The following is a 23,652-nucleotide window of genomic DNA, read 5'->3' as shown; positions in this document are numbered from 1 at the left end:
CTGTATGCGAACACTCCAAACGGACACGTGAAAGCCGTCTTCTCATGATCAACCGGGTCAACCGCAATTTGGTTATACCCGGAGTAGCCGTCCAAAAAACAATAGTATTGTTGGCCCGATAGTCTTTCGAGCATTTGATCCATAAATGGGAGTGGAAAATGGTCCTTTCGAGTCGCGGTATTCAACCGTCTATAATCTATACACATTCTCCACCCCGTTGCAACTTTGGTCGGGATCAATTCGTCTTTGTCATTTCGGATTACGGTCATTCCACCCTTCTTCGGAACCACGTGCACGGGACTAACCCACGGACTATCCGAGATCGGGTAAATCATTCCCGCATCCAATAGCTTCACCACTTCCTTTCTTACAACCTCCTTCATCGTAGGATTTAAGCGGCGTTGTGGTTGAGCCACCGGCTTAAAATCTTCCTCCATCAAAATCTTGTGCATACAATAGGATGGACTAATTCCTTTTAGATCGGAAAGAGTCCAACCCATAGCTTCTTGATTGGTTTTTAGCACAATGATTAGACGGGCTTCTTCTTCTTTTGTCAAAAGGTTGCTTATGATGACCGGCTTTGCCTCGGTCTCATCTAGAAACACATATTTCAAAGTCGAAGGTAACTCTTTTAATTCAATTGGCGCTTTCTCGTCAATGACCTCCTTCTTCAAGTTTTCTTCCTCTACTTCCCACGGTTGTAGGTCTTCCAAACTATCAAGTTCCTTTAAGCATTCCTCAAGAGCTAGCTCCTCTTCAACAGTGAAAACCTCCAATGAGTCGTCAAGAGCTAACTCCATAGGAGATATCTCATGAATATGCTTTGAAACCTCCATAATAGCGTCTTCGATCACATCGATGCGAAAGCTATCATTTCTATCCTTGGAATGCTTCATCGCCTCGAATAGATCAAATGTGACTTCCTCATTTTGAACTCGCACCTTCATTAAACCGTCATCAACATCTATCATCATTCTTGCGGTCTTCATGAATGGTCGGCCCAAGATGAGCGGAGCATCATCATCTTCCTCCATATCAATTACAATAAAATCCACCGGGAAAAAGAATTTGTCGACCTTCACCAAAACATCTTGGGCTACGCCATGAGGATGGGTCGTCGACTTATCCGCCAATTGCAACGTCATTCGGATGGACTTAATCTCGATGTTGCCAAGCCTCTTGATAATTGACAAAGGTATAAGATTAATGCTCGACCCCAAGTCAATAAGTCCTTTCCCAACATAAACGTCACCAATTTTAACCGGCAATGTAACTCTTCCCGGATCAACCTCTTTCTTAGGAAGCGTCCTTTGAATAATGGCACTACAACTCGCATCAAGGACGATGGTCTCCGGTTCCGTATACCTCCGCTTTTTGGTTAGTATGTCCTTCATGAATTTGGCATACTTTGGCATTTGTTCCAAGGCTTCAGCAAACGGAATGTTGATTTGCAACTGTTTAAAAATATCCATGAACCGGGCGTAATGCCGTTCATTCTCCCTTTTGGAAGGAGCATGAGGATAAGGAAGGTTTTGGATAGGAGTAGCGCTCACTACCTCCTTTCCTTTTGCAACTCTAGCACTTTTCCATCTAGGCTTCTTCACTACCTCCCTTATTACCTCATCACTTTTATTTTCCTCAATCTCCACACCTTTTTCTTTTTCAACTTCACCATTATTTCTATTCTTTTCAACTTCTTCCTCATCACTCCACACTCCTATTTCACCATCAACATTTTCCTCCACTATTTCCTCCACAATTTCTTTCTCTTTCTCTCTTTGTTCACTCTCAACTCTTTTTTCATTCTCACTACCCAACTCCCTCCCACTTCTCGTCATAATCGCCTTACAATGCTCCTTAGGATTTGTTTGCGTATTAGCCGAAAAAGAAGGACCGGTTTGTTGTTCAGCGAGTTGCTTGGCAAGTTGCCCAACCTGAGTCTCGAGATTTTTTATGGCCGCGTCATTACTCTTTTGATTGGCCATTGACATTTGCATGAATTGCGTCAATGTCTCTTCCAATTTAGAATTGACGACCGGCGGTTGTTGAGATTGATACGGATTTTGGGGAGGGTTTTGACGGCTAGAAGAACCACCTCCATAACCTTGGTTATGATAATAGTTGCTTCTAGGTTGGAACCCTTGGTTCCCTTGGAATTGTTGTTGTTGTTGTTGTTGTTGAGGGTGCGGTTGATAAGGTTGTTGTTGTGTCGGTTGATAGTCCCGTTGATTGGCCATGTAGTTTACTTCGTCAAAACCGGGAGGTGGACAAAATCCGGTGTCATGTTCACCTTTACAAAGTTCACAACAAGCTATTTGTTTAGCTTTTGACGGTTCTCTTAACTCTTTGATTTGTTGCGTTAAGAGTTCCACTTGTTGTGAGATGAGCTTGTTTTGGGCAAGGATGGCATCATTCGTCCCTAACTCAAGCACTCCCGCCTTCTTCAAAGAATTTCCACGACTTTGACTCTGAAGATCATTTAGAGCCATTCGATTGATAATGTTTGTGGCTTCTTCGGCACTTTTTGACATCAACGAGCCACCCGAGGTGGCATCCAACAACGTCTTGCAGTTTGGTTGAAGTCCATTTCTGAAGATATGGATTTGAGTCAATTCATCAAATCCATGCCCTTTACATTTCCTAAGCATGGACTTGAATCTCTCCCACGCTTCATTTAAAGATTCACTGGTTCCTTGAGAAAACACCGAGATGGCCGTCTTTGATTCCATGAATCGGTTATGGGAGAAAAATCTTTCAATGAATTTCTCTTCTAACACGTTCCAGTCTGTCATTACGGCTGGTGTTTGATCGAGATACCAATCCTTTGCTTTACCGAGCAAAGCGTGGGGAAATAATCGTCTGAACAACGGAAGCTCCTGAGCCTGATCCACTCCGGCAGCCAATGCTATCTCATAAAATTTTGTGAGAAAAGCAAATGGGTCTTCATGGTCCATTCCGGTGAATGGACTCCCATATAATAAATTCAGAGTTCCCGTTTTCATCTCAGCTTGCCTTCCCGTGTGGTTGGCAAACTGAGCGGTGTTCCTTGGACTATTGATACATGGAGTAGAAATAGGTGGTGGTGGTTGTGGCTCCATGTTTGGTATGAATGGGTGTGGATTTGTGGTTGAAGAACCTTCTCCTTGCTCTTGGCGTTGTCTAGCCTGTTGCCTCCTACGTCTCGTTTTGCTATTGAGCCTCCTTGCGGTTCTCTCGATCTCAGGATCAAAAAGAAGTTCGTCCACAGGGATTTGCCCTCGCATAAAACGTAAGCTGCACTCTAAACCAAACAAATTACAAGCACAAGTCAAAAATTCACAAGCTAAAACTTAAACAACCATTGCGATGCTCGCAATATCAATTTACAATCCCCGGCAACGGCGCCATTTTGTTGAAATGTGTATATTTCGTGTCGGGTTTTTGTTATCGTATCCACAGGGATTGTAAGATATCACCGCCGTTCGATGGTTGTATTAATCGTAGCTCAATGTAACAATAGGGTTTTGGTTTTAATCAAGTTATCTTGCATAAAAAGTAATAAATTACGGTAAAGGTTTTGGTTTGAATAAATGAGAAATATTGCCAAAGTTAGGTTTCAATGATCACTTTGCATGTATTTGCTCGGTCAACAATCTTATAAACTCCTTTAGATGATAAATCATTTCACAAAGTCCTCTCAATATGTTTCTCTCGAACACATATTGTGAGTTTTGCCATTTTGATCCATTGTTTCTCTCGAACACAATCTAGCAAAATGACAACTTTTTGGTTCAACCTTATGGTGAACAAAATCATTCGTTACTATCTCTAGCTAACAAACAAGTTTGGATGAAAACCTAGGTCAAGAGTCGGTAAACATCTCTCGATCATAAACCAACACAAAGAGTTTTAAATAGAAACAAAGTTTTCATCATATATTTACCATTAAAGAGTTTACATATGAGGATCCTTACATTTACACACAAAGCTAGTAATCACCTACATCTAACCTTGACAAATGGATGACTTAGCTACTCATTTTCATGGTAGCTTGGCCGGCAAGTAAGGAAAGAAGGTTGATCAACATCCAAGTCGGATAATCGAAGTTGGATGGGAATCCACCTTCTTTTTGTAGAAGATGGTTCTCAGATGAAGAGAAATGAAAACTAGGGCATAAAGATCCCAAGAACAATGCTGCAAAAATATCTAGAAGAAAGTACAAAAGTGGAAAAAGTTGGTAAAAATGAGGTATGGTGCTCAAAAGTGGCACCTGCTACTTATAGACCACTGCTGGGCTGTCATGTTCGCTAGGCGAGCAGAATGGCTCGCCTAGCGAGGGTCTAAAATGGGCACATAAGGCCCCTGCGCCCAGAGAAAACAGGGCCTGCTGAACTGTCATGTTCGCCTAGCGAACATACCTTCGCCTAGCGAAGGACACGCTTCAACCTTCGCCCCAGCGAGGTTGAGAGGTTTTGCTACTGGAATGCTCGCTGGGGACTCGCTAGAGCTTCGCCTAGCGAGTGAGTGCTGGCTGCGTTTTTCACCAAAACAGAACGAACTCGCTACCACCTTCGCCTTCAGCTCGCCTGGCGAATTAATTTGACAATTTACTGGGGCTTTTCGCCTGGAGCTCGCCTAGCGAAGCAGTGCTTCGCCACAGCCTCGCCTAGCGAGCAGGCTGATGAATGCTTGTATTCTTTGGTTCCTTTGCCAATTTTCTTGTGTCTTCATTTTCAATTAGTTCATGCCTTTTTCCTACACAATAACACACAAATCAAAGGCACCAAGCTTGTTTATCAATGTAATGCATTCTATGTAAAACAAATGTGGTTTTGACAATTTTAGCAAGGAAAAAGAGTGAAAGATGCCCACATATGATAGCTCAAATAAGCACTTTTGGGCATCTAACAGGCACAGAAACATGCCAGAATTTCTTTTGTGACACCTCCAAAGGTATTCACGTAGGCTCTCATTGGCTTTGGGATAGCCAAACTGCATTCCCTCTTGCTCTATCTTCAGACACCTCTCCACTTCCTCCATCTCCAAAAGGGGGTTGGTTCAGATCCACCATGTTGACACCTAGATTGGCGCCATCAGCGATTGAAATTTCCTCAAATTTCTTCCTTAGGCCCTCAATAGCCTTAGTTGCCTTCCCATTAAGACCTTCAGTGACCTTTGGTTCGACCTCAGCAACCTGTTCACCTTCGACAGAAATTCCAAAGGGAACATCATTATTTAGGCCATCAGTAGCCTGCTTTCCAACTAGCACATAGCCTTCAGTTCCTGTTTCCTTCACAACCTTCACTTCCACCATGTAAATCATGTTGATTTTGACAGGTTCAACATAATTTGTGTCAGCAATGTTGAGGGGGTCAGCGTCAACCTTCATCTGGTTTTTTCCCTTGTCAGCGAACTTGAGGCGGCCATCCTTAATCGCATTCTGAATAAGATCCCTGAAAAGAAAGCATTGTGAGGTTTTATGGCCTAAAAAATTATGATATTTACAGAAGCCTCTTTTCTTCCGTTGTTCGAACGGAGGAATTTTGGTATTAGGAGGCACTATCATTTGGCCATCTTTTACTAATAAATCGAAGATTTCATCACATTTGGTAACATCAAATGTGTACGTCTTTTTAGGAAATCTATCATTCTTTTCAGTTTCGACAGGGTTCCTGCCATTTGAAGGTGTAAGTAATTTATAAGCATAAGGTGGTGCTTCTTTTAATTCAGCCAAATCTACTTCGAATTCCTCGAGACCATATGGGTCATTAGAAATTTCAGACTCCTTATCTTCGACTTCGACATAAGCAACCCTTTCTTTCTTATAATTCTTATTTGCTCTGGCCTTTTCAGCTTTTAAACGTTCGACCTGTCGAACCCTGTCTGCTAATTGGGCCATATCTCTTAGATATTGGGTATCTAACTTTTTCCTAATGGAATAGTCTAACCCTCTGTCGCATCACGCGAAAAACCGGCGGGAAAAAGACACAGAGCCGCCACCGTGCGTTATGTATCCCAAAGGAGGGAAAGGAAACGCTCGAAGTAAACCTGGAAAGGAATGGTCTCGCGACCAGAGATTGATGGGATCGAGGGTCGGTTATGCGAAGGGAAGGTATTAGCACCCCTACGCATCCATCGTACTCGATGGGATCCACGCTCAGAAAGAATAGAAGAAAGGTTGCTAAAAAGATTGCTCACAAACTGCACGGAACAAACATAGATGGAAGAAAAGGGGAGCGGGGAACGTGCTCGCTAGGATATCGCATCCTATGCATACGTATCTTCTCTAACCAGAGAAGAATCAGAGCACTCGTAGCTCGGCTAACGCACACCAAACAAAACACAAACAGGAAACCGACTGCCAATCGCTGGACTTACGTTTGACTCCAAACAAACCCACAACACGGGAAACCGACTGCCAATCGCTGGACTTACGTCAGACTCCGGACAAACAAACACACACAGGAAACCGACTGCCAATCGCTGGACTTACGTCAGACTCCAAACACACAACCACACACAGGAAACCGACTGCCAATCGCTGGACTTACGTTAGACTCCAAACACACAACCACACACAGGAAACCGACTGCCAATCGCTGGACTTACGTCAGACTCCGCACACACACAAGGGGTTGAAAAAGAAAAAGGGCGCCCAGAGAGATCATCTCATCTCCTGCCTACGTACCTCATCTGGTATGAGGATCAGGGCGACGTAGTTCCCCCTTAACAGGGAAAGAACTTCTATCCTAACCAGAGACTAGGGAGATAACAAGCTACTAGGGAGACTACGACTCGAGCCTAGAAATTGTCATGCATACGATCCCTATGTTGAGGTCTCTAGTCCTAACTCGCACAGGAAGCAAGCTAGCCTAAACATTAAGTAAGCAAACACAAGCACAAGAGAGCAAGCACACACACTATATGCAAACAAGTGGCTCATACAAGGCTGGGCTTTAGTCAAGGGGTCATGTCAACCTCGACAAACAAGCCAACTGTTATGGGTGTTTTGAGCTCTTAACCCTAACATTGAGAGTTAGGGTGAAGCAGATGAAATGGGAAATGAGGATCAGACCTCATAGCTCTTATCCCTGGCCTGGGAGAGCTTCAATCAATGAGAGTGTGGGAGTCCAGAATGAGGAACTCTACTCCACATGACTGACTCGATAGACAATGATCTTGGGTGTTTACTCAACATGCATCAACACGTAGTGCGAGCAAGATGAAAGACTCAACTGAATAGCAGGGGATGGATTGCACATCCCTTTTATCTGCCAATGCCTCTTCACTTAGGAGGTCTTTACATGTACAGGGCACAAAGGTAAACAAGTACAAACATTGCCTCTTACGGAGGGATTCAGACAGGTGCCTGCCAAAATAACATGACAGGTCTTCCAGACTACATGGAGAATAGGAAGTTACCTAGGTGGTATGCCAACCACAAGCAAAGCAACTCAAACAATGATTTAAAGCGGCTAAAGTACCTGTGAGAAAAACTAAACAATCAGTACTATGTTCAGACAAACAACCAACAGATAACAACAGTCAAACAACCAATATACACACTGCAAGCCAAATGCAACTCAAGTGAGTCCACCCAAGGACCTACAACACAATCAACATTAGTTAAGCAAAGCAAAATCAAAAGCTTAAATGAGGAAGCAACATCAACCATGGAGCTAAAGGCTTGATCCTGAAATACAAAAGCTCAAATGTGAGTCTAAACCCCTAGGGCAAAGCCTAGGGTCAAAGATGGAGAAAAAAGTCAAAATAGCAACTAAAACTCAACATAAAGCTCATTTAAACAATCATGAACATGTCCTAAAAAGGACCAAATCAATATCATTAAGCAAAGTCATTTCATGAGCATGAGAAGGCAAAGGCAATTTCAAAGCATGCAATTGATCATCAAGAATCAAAATTCCATATTAAAACAGAAATGACTCAAACAATTCTGGAAAAAATTATGAGCATACAACATATCAAACAAAATCACCATGCCAAAAATCAAGATCAACAGAACTCAAATGACCTAGAAATAAAATGCACAAGCAAGACTTCCAATTGTGTGACACACATTGTCACACATAAAGTCCATGTGTACCAAACAGAGAAGGAGATAGCAAAAAATGCCAAATAAAATCTCACAAATCAATCATCATGTTAAGAATCATCATGCAAAATTTCATGTCAATTAGATCATTATTGAGCATTTCACAATAGAAAGAATGAGGCATGGTACAAATGCATACATGTTCAAATAATTCAGCACCATTTAATTTCCAGAAATGATAAAATCCTAAAATCCACACCATAAAATTTTAGACATTCACAGGATCATGTAGGAAAGAACCTGAAATTAATTGGATTATTCTACTATTTTTTAGGATTTTTTGAATATCATGCATAAAATGAAATAAAAATTGAAGAAAAACATGAAATAATGAAAATGAGTAATGAATGTGGAATTGCCTTCAGCCAGGATCGAAGCGTGGTCCAGCGCTACACACCAAACGACGTCGTTTGGCCAAGGAATAAAAATGGAAAAAAAAAGGACGAAATGCTGGAGCATGGAATCGAATGGGGGTTTGGCTCGCTGAACAAAACGACAACGTTTTGGCTAGGGTTTGCAGGTGCGCTGTGCACTGTTCCTAGTGGCGGCTGGTACGGTGGAAACCACCGTCTTCCTCATGAAGACGGTGGGTGAACAGTAGCTTCACTCAATTTTTTTTGCAAAATTTTTGAAACTATACATGGTTGGACTCGTCTTGACGTGTAGATCACGAATCCACTAATATTTAATCCTAATTCTTCATAAAAAATGCAAATCGAATGAAAACATGTTTATGCATCAAGACTTTAATTCATCATATCTTCTTCAATATTTGTCCGTTTTTCAAGAATTTTATATCAGCGTGATCAGCAAGCAATGAACTACAAGTCTATGGCAATAAAAACATGAATTAAGAAGCTCAAAAATCTGACCTCTTGAAGCTTCAACAATGGCAGTGGTAGGTTCAAGGCTTGGCAAGCATTCAAATTCACTCCTGTATCACTGTTATAAAGCTTGAAGTTGAAATTGAGGCCTGGAGATGCTTGGATCTAGCTCAATCAACAATTTCCATCTTCATGTTCTTGCTTGGAGTATGCATAAATTCTGCTCGAATTCAATGATCCAATGCTTGATCTACACTAAATCAATACCAGAGAACAAGAATATGGAAGAAAAATCAAGTGTTCTTTGAAGAATTTTTGAATTTGGAAGAAGAGAAATTTTGGAGGGAAATTTTGGATCTAGATCTAGAATTTTTTTATTCTGAAAATTCTGTTATGATTAACTATTTATATGACATGTTAATCCATTTCTTAATCATGCTTAGGCTTGGCTAATTAAATTTTAATGAGAAAAGAGGTGTTATGCAAAATTTGGTTTTTTCACCCCATGCATGCAATCCCACGTGAACAGTAACAATGGCCATGCAATTTCACTTAAAATCCCCCTATGAACATGTTGGAATGGTTAAAAAGTCCATATGATGCACCAATTTTGAATTCATGATTTTCCCTCCAAAAATCACATGAATAAGCAAATGATTATGTGATGAAATTCCATGTAATGTGATGAATGATTTGGAAAGTTCATGTCATGAGAAGAATTATGCAAAAAGGAGCACTCAATTTGGAGTTATGAGTCAAAAGTTATGGCTCTTGGAAGTTCCATGCGCACTTGGCAATGATTGGATCATATCTCCTCAACCATGCATCAGATGCTCATGATCTTGGACTTTTTGGAAATGGGAGAGAGAGATATTCAACTTTCATGTTGGACAAAAATTCATTTGAAGCTTCTTTGATGTTGGAAAGTCAAGTTGAAGTTGGTCCAAAAACTTGCCATTTTTGGAAATTTGAAATTACAGGTCACTTTCCATTTTGGGAAACTTTTGATCTGGCTTCAAAATCTTCAAGGTATGAGTTTGACATGTTGAATAAACCTCTTTGGGACATTAATGAAGTGTCTCAAACCATTTTTCCACCTCCTAGCCCTCAGTTGACTTGCAATTGACTTTTATGGGCCCCAGATGACCTGAAACTGCACTGTGGACTTTGAGCCTCTAACACTTGGTACACTGGCTTCAAAATGAACCTTGATTCATGTAAGCTCTCTAAAACACCCATAGGGCCTATATCTCATGGAAAAACCTTGGTCTCTTGCACAGATGAATTCTCCTGATACCAGTCTTGACTGATAAGATGCAAGGTACTATGCAATGTTAATGCAATGTTAATGTGATGTCAAATGACCTAAAAATGAAATGTATGCATGAATAGGGGGTGCAAATTTGAGGTGCTACAGCTGCCCCTATTCAATCAACTGAGAACCTGAACGGATGAGAGCAACGGCTGTCATACTTTCAAGGTAATCAGGGATTGAATACCAAAAGGACCTGGAATTTGCACTATGCGGGGGATGAAGCGAAGAAAAGATTATTCACCAATGGCATCTCCCAATGGGGATTTGATATTTATTACTGGACCAGACAAGACGTTTACCAACGACTCTACTGGGGATTTTTTTTTTATCGGAGACAGAAACCACGACTAGACGCCAACGGACGAATAGGAAGGACTCAACCAGACATCAACGGATGAATGGGAGAAAGAAACCACGACTAGACGCCAACGGACGAATAGGAAGGACTCAACCAGACATCAGCAGATGAATGGGAGAAGGAAACCACGACTAGACGCCAACGGACGAATAGGAATAAAGAAACCACGATTAGACGTCAACGGACGAATAGGAATAAAGAAACCACGACTAGACGTCAACGGACGAATAGGAATAAAGAAACCACGACTAGACGTCAACGGACGAATATGAAGGACTCAACAAGATATCCCTGCCGGGAACATGCATGTATTGGGGAAGACGCCAACACAGCAACAACTGTCTATAAGAGACTCTCTTGGGGAAGCAAGAAAGAGGGAGGTCTCACCGGTTAGTAGGTAACAAGCTCGGGAAGAATGGATATCAAAGACCGGTGCCCGGGTGAGAGATATCAATCAACCAAAAACATCTGAGGAAAACCTGAATAGGCATATTTCGACTCAGGAAAATCTGACTCCACCGGGGACCAAGGTCGCAATAGGGAGCAGACAGGAAGGAACACCGAGGATACCGGGTTGTAGGCATATAACAGGTGACCGACCAAGGCGTGAATTGGTTTGTGTTCCAAAACACTCATCATCCTGAAGAGAGCTAGAAAAGCAATCTTGTTAAAGGATGGATATTCGATTCCACAAGGAATACGAATCTTACTCAGTTGGGGAAACAAACAAAGGGCTCAACCAAAGAGTGCATGAGATATATTATCTATAGCCGTCAAAACGTAGATAATATACTCGCAAGGAAGATTATCCATAACCGGGTTATAGGTTGTCAAAGGATAAATCGACTGAAATCGTGAATTGGTGTGTGTTCCAAAACACTCATCATCCTGAAGAGAGCGAAAGCAAACTTGTTAAAGGATGGATATTCGATTCCACAAGGAATACGAATCTTACTCCACGGGGAAGGACAAAACTTCGACCGAGGAGCGCATGAGATATATTATCTATAGCCGTCAAAACGTAGATAATATACTCGCATGGAAGATTATCCATAACCGGGTTGTAGGTTGACAAAGGATAGATCGACCAAAATCGTGAATTGGTGTGTGTTCTAAAACACTCATCATCCTGAAGAGAGCGAAAGCAAACTTGTTAAAGGATGGATATTCGATTCCACAAGGAATACGAATCTTACTCCACGGGGAAGGACAAAACTTCAACCGAAGAGTGCATGAGATGTATTATCTATAGCCGTCAAAACGTAGATAATACTCTCGCCTGGAAGATCATCCATAACCGGGTTGTAGGTTGTCAAAGGATAAATCAACCGAAAAGAAAGGCATCGGGATACCAGACTAAGTATGTAAAGATGACCAATCAAAAAGGGGAACCCCAAACATTACCAGCAAACGGTGAAAGAAAGAGGACCCACTGAGGATAAAATGGCTTACTCGGAGCAATTATCCAAAAGGAAGGGGAAGACCCGCCGGGGATAAGATTGCTTAATCAAAGCAAATATCCAAAAGGGAAAAGGACTATCAATACCGAAAACTAGATAATGATAACCGCAAAGAGGGGATTACATCTACCGGTTCGTAGGTAGAAAACCACGGAAACGTAACCGTCATCGACTAGGATGAGCACAAGGGTTGACTCCACAAAGGGGAGAAAAGAGGGTTCACATCTACCGGTTAGTAGGTAGAAGACCACAACAATCTGCTGAGGAACAGAATGGGAGAAAAGAGGATTTATAACCACCGGTTAGTAGGTAGAAAACCGTAAAGATAGGACTTACAACTACCGGTTCGTAGGTAGAAGCCAACAACTCCCGCTGAGGATAAGATGAATGAGTGCCGGTTAGTGAGCAACTATTCATTTATACCACAGGGAGGCACAAGAGACGGCCAGTAGGAAAACAATTTAGGATCGATCCAAAAAGGGGAACTGAATCAAGACTCATCCTAATGAGGAAAGAACTCAATAGGGAAAACCCATCCCGTTATGTGTGTAGGGAGGGAACGGAAACAACCGTCATCCACGAGGATATAACTCAGTGGGGAGTGCAGAAGGAAATGGTAGACACTTTCTACTTAAGGGGCTGACTCTATATGGAGAGATCAGACACACCAACATATGCTTGGGGAGATCTACTAGGGAGATCTGTATCACCAATTAGTAGGAGACAACAATCCGCAAATATACGGCAAAAGATGCAACATGAATATCTGAATGCTATGATTATGCGTATATGCATTATGCATGATGAATGCTGATAAACAGACATGTCTAACACACATAGGTCCCGAAATCAACCACCCGGTACTACCCTTCCAGAGGGAAAGCCAAAAGATCACCCGAGAGCAAAAGAGATCTGCCGGAGACTGGGATATCCGGGGACAACACCACCCTGCAGGGGAGGAAGACCACAAGAGGCTTCCGGAGGGATCGTCAGTCACAACCGGAGAAAAGAGTTCATAGCACAGGTAAACACTGCCACAACAGCAACTCATGTTGGGGGTCAAAGATACCAAGAAGCAACCAGATCTTTGGTGGGGATAGGTAGGTATTGATAAAGTTCATCATGCCAACAACTTCGCTGGATCTATCCGAGGAAATGATGGAGTACTGGAATGTCAATCCACCAAATACCGAATCTTCACAGAAAAGCACCCATGCTAGGGAGAAGATAAGACTTCTCTGCTGGAGAGAAGAAAACTGAGGTCTTCAACAAACACTCTGCTTGGGAACTGGCCTACAAAAGTGTTCAAACAGCAACCTATTGGGGATGACCCACCATAGGGTTCAAACAACACTCTACTGGGGATGACCCACAATAGGGCTCAAACAACACTCTACTGGGGATGTACCACAATAGGGGCTAATAGGGCTTGGAGGAAGAATGCTGCACTGCCGGGGAAATGAAGATGAACAACTTCAAACAATACTGCACTGAGCACCCTCGCTGAGGAGAAACCATGAAAGGTTCTACAGGAAAAAGATCCAGTTATGCCAGAGATATGAACAAAAGTCTTACCCTGTTGGGAATCATACCACCCTTGGGAGAGCACTGTAGATCTCCTAAGTATCTTTCCATCATCGTAAATGTTCTCTTTGTTTAAGAACAATTTTGTGAAAGATTTGTTTATTTTGAAAACAATGATATTTTATCAATTAAAACATGCAAAACATTTGTTGAATTGAAACAAATAAGAGTGCAAATAATTGGATAAAAGCTCAAATTGATTTGATGGAATGGTAGTCTGCGAATGGCAAGACTCTATAGATCTGTACAAAATTTGAAATCGGTGATATATATTGGAAGAGGGCTACATTGAGCATAATGACCATTTCTCTACCAATTCTGAATTTCGATGTATTCGAAGCTTCAGTCGACGACGAATCAAGAATTTTCTGGCGGATGACAGATGTAGAACACAGTCTTGTCAAGATGCAGTTACTTGTCAAATCCCTAATTTTTGCCTAGATTGCCCCAGTGTGAGGTACTCAATCTAGCGGGACGCAACTTCTTTTTTTTCAATGTCTCTAACTTTTGCCTGGATCGCCCTTTCGGGTTTTCAATCCACCGAGACGCTCCTTTTTGCCTAAGCCGCCCTTTCGGGTGTTCAACTTAGTGAGCTATTCTGCTTTTTAGGCGAAGTATTTCTTGACTGCATCTGAATTCACAGGACGAGTGAAATCCTCCCCATCCATTGTTGTAAGTGTCAAAGCACCGCCGGAAAAGGCTCTCTTGACAACATATGGTCCTTCATAGTTTGGAGTCCACTTGCCCCTGGAATCGGGCGCGAAAGACAAGACTTTCTTAAGCACGGGGTCACCTTCTTGGAACACACGAGGCTTGACCTTCTTATCGAATGCTTTCTTCATTCTCTGCTGATATAACTGACCATGACACATGGCAGTTAATCTCTTCTTTTCGATCATATTCACTTGATCGTAACGACTCTGAATCCATTCAGCATCAGTCAACTGGGGACTTGAGGGTGCTATTATTCTTTTGTTTCTTTCTTTCCTTTTTCTTTCTTTTGATTTTGATTTTGATTTTGATTTTGATTTTGATTTTTCACCCTCCTCTTTCTTTTCCTTTTTTTTTATTACATTTGTAATGCCCCAGTTGGACTGTTTTGCTGATTCTCGAGATGCAGCTGAGTGATCTTATTTTCTTGCTCAAGAAGTCGGGAAATCTCGTCAGGAATCCTTTCATCATCATCTTCCTCTGCTTTGAATGTAGGGAATTCAAAATTGGGAGATGGCGTTGGATCATTATGTTCAATGGGTTTTAGAATCAACCTGCATAATGATTTTGATATAAAAGCTTTTTGGAAATCAAACAAGGCAATCATTATGCAGATGAAATTGTTTTTATTCTTGTTTTTAGGGTTTTTTGTGATCACCAATTTCATGCAAAAAGCAAAAAGGGAAAACAAATGGAAAAACAAATGTTTTAACACGAATTCATTTGAATGAAAATATCATTGCACAAATGTTGCCAACAATGTCATCACTTCTCCTTTTGGCATGGGAGAAGGGTTTTTAAACAAAGTGATTATTACTCTGACTTATGAACGACTGTAGGAACATCCACAGCGACCCAATTATGGCAGATCCCGCCAGGGATGACAAATGTCAGTATCCTCTGCATCATCAGCTTTCCCACTCTGATTGACGTGGATAAAACCTCCACTCTTGAACAACCCTTTTTCGTTGAAGACCTCAGGAGAAAAGCCAACGCCAGCCCGGGACTTGTTGTCTTCAAGCTCGATTACCATTGGGACCTAAGTCCTCAAAACTCAGAATACCTGATCTCTCAAGGTCTTGAACCTTATTCTTCAGCTGAAAGCAACTATCCACGTCATGACCAGGAGCACCCGAATGATACACACAATGCTGATCAGGCTTGTACCACCACCGAGGGTTGACGGGTATAGCCGGCGGGTCTCTGGGAGTAATCAAGTTCCGTTCCATCAATGAGGGATACAGTTCTGCGTATGACATAGGAATCGGATCAAAAGTGATCTTCTTCCTCTCATTACTCGTACTAGCTTGATTACCATTGTGAGGCTGGTAAGCCTGCTGTTGAGGACGATGTTGTTGATGTTGATATTGCTGAGTTGATCTTCTTTGCTGTTGGAGTTGAGTTGTTGGAATAGTCACAGCAGCAGCCTGACGATACTGTCCTCTGTTCACATTCCTTCGACGGTGCACAACATTTGTTTCACCCTCTCCCCTTCTGGGTGCCCCAGAGGATGGCTTTTTAGAACTCGAAGAAATTGAAGAGCCAGGATCTTGTATCTTTCCTGCTTTCATAAGACTCTCCGTTCTTTCTCCACAGATTACAACATCTGAAAAGCTACCAAACGGGCAACTTCCCATACGGTCCATGAACACACCCTGCAGCGTTCCAATGAACATGTCAGTCAGCTCTCTCTCCAACATCGGAGGTTGCACTCTTGCAGCTAATTCACGCCACCTCTGGGCGTACTCTTTGAAGCTCTCACCAGATTTTTGGAACAAGCTCTGCAGTTGGGTTCTGCTCGGAGCCATATCCATATTATGCTTATATTGCCTCAGAAAGGCTTCACCCAAGTCCCTCCAACTTCTAACAGATTCTCTTTTCAACTCCATGTACCAGTCCAAGGAAGCTCCAGACAAGCTGTCCTAGAAGAAGTACATCCACATCTTCTCATCATCTGTATATGCTGAGATTTTTCTGTAGTAAGCCTGTACATGGGTGCGAGGACAAGAAGTGCCATTGTATTTGTCAAAGGATGGCGCCTTGAATTTGTAAGGAATCCTCAGCCCATCAACCAATCCCATGTTGGTTACATCAAATCCCAAAGAGTTCTGACACTCCATGGCACAGATTTTCTCAGCTAGAGCGTCAACTTTCCTATCCCTTTCTTCAGTCCTTCCAACCTCATCATCATCACTGAGGAGAGTAAACATATCTTCCTGTCTGTCAACTAACGGAGCAGGCTGGCGAGCTGGAGCATGGGTCACTCTGGCATTAGCAGTCTCTGGAGCAATAGGTTGTCCATTGATTCTGATACCCCTCAATCATCACCCACAACATCGTTGTTGACGGGAATAGTAGCAGCAACATTGTCATTAACGGGGACTCCCTCTGGTGAAGCACGGTTGATCGGTGGAACCACAGCTTCTTGTCTCTGGGCCAAGGCTCGCAACTCCTTTTGCCCTTGTACAACCCCTTGCATCATGCTCATAAATTGGGCCATGTTAGCCCTCATTTCTGCTAGCTCAGCCTGAACTTGATCCATACTTCTCTGTTGATTCAGTCTTGTAGCGTAGCGGTGCGGACGACGATCAGCAATCCTGCCTAAGACAGGAACCAGAATGAGAAGTCTTGTTCAAGAACACCTGTAATGCAAGAATGATATGTGTATGATGCGTATGATGCGCATGCTGTTTATCATGAATGATCTTGGGAAGGATATACATATGCGGGTTAACTGTTTTTTGCATTTTTCATCATTCATTTTTTCATTTTTTTTTGCGTTACTTTCTTTTGAAAATAAACATGCTATGATGCAAATGATGCAACTATGACTGACTGGCTATGCATCACAAGGCACAGGATCAGAGCTTCGGCATGAATTCGGCATCTGAAACCCACAGATCAAAGTCATCTGGAACCCAAGGTCATCTGGAACCCATATTGCAGAACCAAGTTACCAACAGGACCCAAGAGTCACCAACAGATCAAGTCACCAACAGTACCTGTAATGATTCATTCCCTCCCCACTCACGGGTGTCATCTAGGCCAGGGTAAGGTCAAGAGAAACGCAGGATAAATAACCCTTTCAAGAATATCATCATGTACACACCAGATGTATGCAACGATAATACCCCATCAGGATCTGAACTGCTCGTGATATCATGTTCCGCTAAGTGGCGCCATACCACCCGCTTCCCATGAATCACTCTATTCCTAGGTGTCCTAGAGTTCACTCATAGCCTGGGTATTGGGCCTTTTACCTCTTATGATTCCCACCCAACAGAGAAACAGATACACAACCAACATAATGATGCATGCAAACACATAATGCACATATATACAATCACATCATAATAAACAAAATGCAATAAATGAAGCAGTAAAAGCAACCTAAATTATCCTAGAGAGCGCTAGGACTGACTCGCTTAGGGAAGATGGACCAGCAATAGGTCAACTTCTTCATTTCCCCAGCAGAGTCGCCAGCTGTCGCATCACGCGAAAAACCGGCGGGAAAAAGACACAGAGCCGCCACCGTGCGTTATTTATCCCAAAGGAGGGAAAGGAAACGCTCGAAGTAAACCTGGAAAGGAATGGTCTCGCGACCAGAGATTGATGGGATCGAGGGTCGGTTATGCGAAGGGAAGGTATTAGCACCCCTACGCATCCATCGTACTCGATGGGATCCACGCTCAGAAAGAATAGAAGAAAGGTTGCTAAAAAGATTGCTCACAAACTGCACGGAACAAACATAGATGGAAGAAAAGGGGAGCGGGGAACGTGCTCGCTAGGATATCGCATCCTATGCATACGTATCTTCTCTAACCAGAGAAGAATCAGAGCACTCGTAGCTCGGCTAACGCACGCCAAACAAAACACAAACAGGAAACCGACTGCCAATCGCTGGACTTACGTCAGACTCCAAACAAACCCACAACACGGGAAACCGACTGCCAATCGCTGGACTTACGTCAGACTCGGGACAAACAAACACACACAGGAAACCGACTGCCAATCGCTGGACTTACGTCAGACTCCAAACACACAGGAAACCGACTGCCAATCGTTGGACTTACGTCAGACTCCAAACACACAACCACACACAGGAAACCGACTGCCAATCGCTGGACTTACGTCAGACTCCAAACACACAACCACACACAGGAAACCGACTGCCAATCGCTGGACTTACGTCAGACTCCGCACACACACAAGGGGTTGAAAAAGAAAAAGGGCGCCCGAAGAGATCGGCTCATCTCCTGCCTACGTACCTCATCTGGTATGAGGATCAGGGCGACGTAGTTCCCCCTTAACAGGGAAAGAACTTCTATCCTAACCAGAGACTAGGGAGATAACAAGCTACTAGGGAGACTACGACTCGAGCCTAGAAGTTGTCATGCATACGATCCTTATGTTGAGGTCTCTAGTCCTAACTCGCACAGGAAGCAAGCTAGCCTAAACATTAAGTAAGCAAACACAAGCACAAGAGAGCAAGCACACACACTATATGCAAACAAGTGGCTCATACAAGGCTGGGCTTTAGTCAAGGGGTCATGTCAACCTCGACAAATAAGCCAACTATTATGGGTGTTTTGAGCTCTTAACCCTAACATTGAGAGTTAGGGTGAAGCAGATGAAATGGGAAATGAGGATCAGACCTCATAGCTCTTATCCCTGGCCTGGGAGAGCTTCAATCAATGAGAGTGTGGGAGTCCAGAATGAGGAACTCTACTCCACATGACTGACTCGATAGACAATGATCTTGGGTGTTTATTCAACATGCATCAGCACGTAGTGCGAGCAAGATGAAAGACTCAACTGAATAGCAGGGGATGGATTGCACATCCCTTTTATCTGCCAATGCCTCTTCACTTAGGAGGTCTTTACATGTACAGGGCACAAAGGTAAACAAGCACAAACATTGCCTCTTAAGGAGGGCTTCAGACAGGTGCCTGCCAAAATAACATGACAGGTCTTCCAGACTACATGGAGAATAGGAAGTTACCTAGGTGGTATGCCAACCACAAGCAAAGCAACTCAAACAATGAGTTAAAGCGGCTAAAGTACCTGTGAGAAAAACTAAACAATCAGTACTATGTTCAGACAAACAACCAACAGATAACAACAGTCAAACAACCAATATACACACTGGAAGCCAAATGCAACTCAAGTGAGTCCATCCAAGGACCTACAACACAATCAACATTAGTTAAGCAAATCAAAATCAAAAGCTCAAATGAGGAAGCAACATCAACCATGGAGCTAAAGGCTTGATCCTGAAATACAAAAGCTCAAATGTGAGTCTAAACCCCTAGGGCAAAGATGGAGAAAAAAGTCAAAACAGCAACTAAAACTCAACATAAAGCTCATTTAAACAATCATGAACATGTCCTAAAAAGGACCAAATCAAATATCATTAAGCAAAGTCATTTCATGAGCATGAGAAGGTAAAGGCAATTTCAAAGCATGCAATTGATCATCAATAATCAAAATTCCATATTAAAACAGAAATGACTCAAACAATTCTGGAAACAATTATGAGCACACAACATATCAAACAATATCACCATGCCAAAAATCAAGATCAACAGAACTCAAATGACCTAGAAATAAAATGTATGCATGAATAGCGGGTGCAAATTTGAGGTGCTACACCCTCCAGCGGCCATTTCGACCAATTCATGTTCAAGCACTACTGTAAAGCATCTAGATTTCAACAAACGGAATCTATTCAGATAATCATCTATAGGTTCAGTGAATTTTCTTTTAATACTGGCTAATTCCTTAAGACTTATCTTAGTTTGGCCCATGTAGAATTGTTCATGAAATAATCTCTCCAAATGAGGCCAAGTATCTATGGAATTTGGTGGCAAAGTGGTAAACCACGTGAAGGCATTCTTCGTTAAAGAACTGGGGAAATATTTCATTCTTAGGTTCTCACTGTTCGCCAAATCCCCTGCCTCAGTCATGCATCTGGCTATGTGTTCTATAGTGGATTCACTAATGTCCCCTGAGAGTTTGGTGAACTTAGGGATTTTACAACCCCTTGGTAATTCAGTTTGTAGGATGTATTCTGATAAAGAAGAGGTATAATTTGGCCGTCGAAGTCCTGTATTCAGACCATTCTGGGCCATGATTCTCTCTATCATAGTAGTTAAGTTATTTTCCATCATGTTTTATTGCCTACCCCTATGAATTACTTCGTCTGCATCCTGGTCTCTATTAACCATCATTACTCTCCTAGGTTGTTCTTCAGGGACTTCCTGTCGAACTGGCTGTTGTTCTAATCTTGCCCCCATGACCCTTTCGTCAGGTGCTTGTCTAGGTGGTCGAACCTGATTTATAGTTGGTTCTTCTTCCTGGATTATAACTTGGTTTGGTCTGCGTCGAACAGAGGACTGAGGGGCGCCTAGGAAATCTGCTATACGTCCCATCTGCGCTGACAGTTGTTGGTATGTTTGGGAATTATCATTGTTAGTCCTATTTACATTCTGTATTAGGGGAGAAAAAATGGTATTCATTTCTCTGGCAAGAACTCCTACCATATCCTGGTTACTAGCATCCATTTGCTGTCTAAAGGCTACCTGGTTATTCTTTGTAAGGGTAGGAAATAGGGTGGATAATCCTTGTGATTGGGTATTTCGACCTACATGGTTCATGCCAGAACCAGAATTTTGAATTGGCGAAATAACCGTTTTATGGGGTTGAGTATATATGGAAGTATTATTTTGAAGTCCTGCCATGGAAGTAGATGGCATTCCATATGGGTATTCTCTAAAAGGACTAAAATTCTCAAATCCCGGTGGCCTAGGTGTTGTCGAATTATTTAAGGTCATGGATCCAGATGTTGGTATGACCTGTGTACTAGGGATCTCAGTGGATGCATCAATCGAACTCGTTCTGACTGTGCCTGTTCCCTAGGGGAGGAATTTGTTCCCCTTGACTGGATGTATTAACCATATTTTTTGCGTATTTTCTTTTGGTTATAGGTTGCGAATTGTTGGCTATCTTACCACTTCTAAGGTTCATGCAACACTATGATTTTTTAACTCAAAAGAATAACAACAATTTTGTAAAAGTAAAGCAAACTATTATAATTAACAGTTCTTTTGACACCGTCCCACCGGGTGTGCCAATTTGTTTACCAGTAATTTCTGACAAACAACCGCTAGTCCTCTAATATTATTAATCTTGGTAACTCACATGATCGACTAGATTGATCCTAGGACATGTGTCTCAAGAACAAGTGTTATGGTGATTTGATTCATGATTAAGTTTGTTTCTGGTTTATGAGTGGTAATTAGGGTTCTTTATCTAGCGTTAATGGTACAAAGTAAAGAGTGTTTCGACAATAACTCTTAACGAAATCTAAAGGTTTATGACTTTAAAGATAAAGGACAAATGGCAGTAATTCTGTAAAAAGGGTTTTTAAAGATAACAAAGGTAATTGGCAAAAGTAAAGATAAATAATTTGAAGTAAAAGGTTTTAAGTTTGAAAAGGTGCTGGAAATAAAGGTTTGACGAAATGTAAATGTAAAGGTAAAAGCAATGATGAAAGACTTTGAAGATAAAGGAAATTTGACAGAAGGCTTAAATGGAAATAAAGACAGTAAATGGTTTAATTTAAGTAACTTGCATTAAAAAGATAACATGAAATGTAATCATGGTGTTCTTCATACATACATTTTCAGCAAAGACTCGTTTCTCTCACTCCGGTACTTTGAGTATTTTTAGTGAATTTTGTATATCAGTTTGAACACACTGAAATCTAAAGACTAAGAATCCTATTTATAGCAATTCGACCCTAACGGTCTCTTCACAGATGATTGCCACGTTCGACGTTTTCAAGCGCTGCGTGTCTCAGATGCTTCCACGCGTTCGCCTGACGAAACTACTTCGTTTGAATTTCAAATTCTTCCCGCTCGAAGCTTCGAATCTTCCAAACGCCTATGTCGAAGAGAACTTATGGATATCCTAAAATCTTCTAAGTCTTAAGCTTCGACAAAAAGGTCCTTTCTCCCAAGAAAAAGATTTAATAAATAGTTCGACAAAGCCATTTTTACATTATTCTCCAAAACATAATATTTTCAAAGAACTTCAACCTAATTGTCGAAATCTCCAGCTAACAGACGCATACACAGAAACCATTTCTCTGCCTCTTCCTCTTCTCCGCAGTTACACACGTTATCTATTTCACCACCATTCATGTTGAGTTTTAGGTTTTTGCTATTTGTTGAGATAATTATAGGTTTTTGTTGTTGTTTAATGTTATATGTTGTTGTGATTAAGTGAGATTATGATTGTTTTTGTAGTTGTTTCATTCTTATTATGTTTTTGTATTGAGATTGTTAAGGTGTTGTTGTACTGTTGTATTATGGTATAAATTATTTTTCCGTATTATTGAAAATTGACTTAGTAATTTGATGTGTTGATTCTAAGTGTTGACATCAATTTTGGTAAAACAAAGAGTGTTCACAAGATGTCATGTGTGATGTCTAAACATAAGATATCCTATGTACCTGCTAGAGTTCAAGAACATGTGCATGGAGGATTGTTTCAGAATGCCACTTACAATGCTAAGGCGTCTGATATTGGATGTACCTGCTGGAGCTTAATTGGAAGACATGTTCATGCAGGATTGTTTCAGATGACATACACAATGTCATGGTATCTGATATGGCTGTACCTGCTATAAAAGGAAATTGGATTATGCAGGATTTTTTCCAGATGTCAGACCCGATGTCATGACATCCTGTACACAGAAAATTCAGTATGAATGTCTGGTGTTTTGTGATTGCACAATTAATGGCAATCATTGGTTGATTGAAGATATGGCTAGCTGGCACATTCTATCAGGGATTTCAACCAGATTTGTTTATTTTCCAGGAAGATCTTTACAGCTGTTATAAAAAAATTTGATTGGAAAATATATTTAGGGTTTTCAAGATGTCCAATGTTTCTATAAAAAGGGACTCAAAAAACCTGTTTGAACACACAACCAAGACTGAGCGAAATTTAGAGAGAGAGCTAGGGTTTGTGTCTGTAGGTCATTCAAGTCATCCATTGATGATTGAATTAGACTGATTTGTCTTCTTGATCAAAGCTTTGAAGCAAGATCAAAAGTGTGTCTTCTTGATTGAAACTGTGAAGTAAAATCAAGAGTTTGTAATTGAAAAGTATTTTCTTTTCACAAGGGATTGTTGTTTAAAATCACGGGTGTGTGATTGTAAGGGAAGTGAGTGGGTTCTCATATCTAAGAGTGCTTAGGTAGAAATTGCACGGGTAGAGATTGGGTGAGAAAGACTGTAACT

The 23,652-nt window shown here is 41.6% G+C and overlaps 1 pseudogene; it reads right to left on the bottom strand.

Moving 5' to 3' along the window:
- Positions 1-4,948: 4,948 nt before the first annotated feature.
- On the bottom strand, positions 4,949-20,907 carry LOC127107178 (uncharacterized; annotated as a pseudogene).
- Between the last annotated feature and the right edge of the window lie 2,745 nt (positions 20,908-23,652).

Source organism: Lathyrus oleraceus, chromosome 1, assembly GCF_024323335.1.
Source record: "Lathyrus oleraceus cultivar Zhongwan6 chromosome 1, CAAS_Psat_ZW6_1.0, whole genome shotgun sequence".
NCBI classification, from domain to species: domain Eukaryota; kingdom Viridiplantae; phylum Streptophyta; class Magnoliopsida; order Fabales; family Fabaceae; genus Lathyrus; species Lathyrus oleraceus.
The sequence above is the reverse complement of the archived record's forward strand: the minus strand, read 5'-3'. Positions and strand labels throughout refer to the sequence as shown.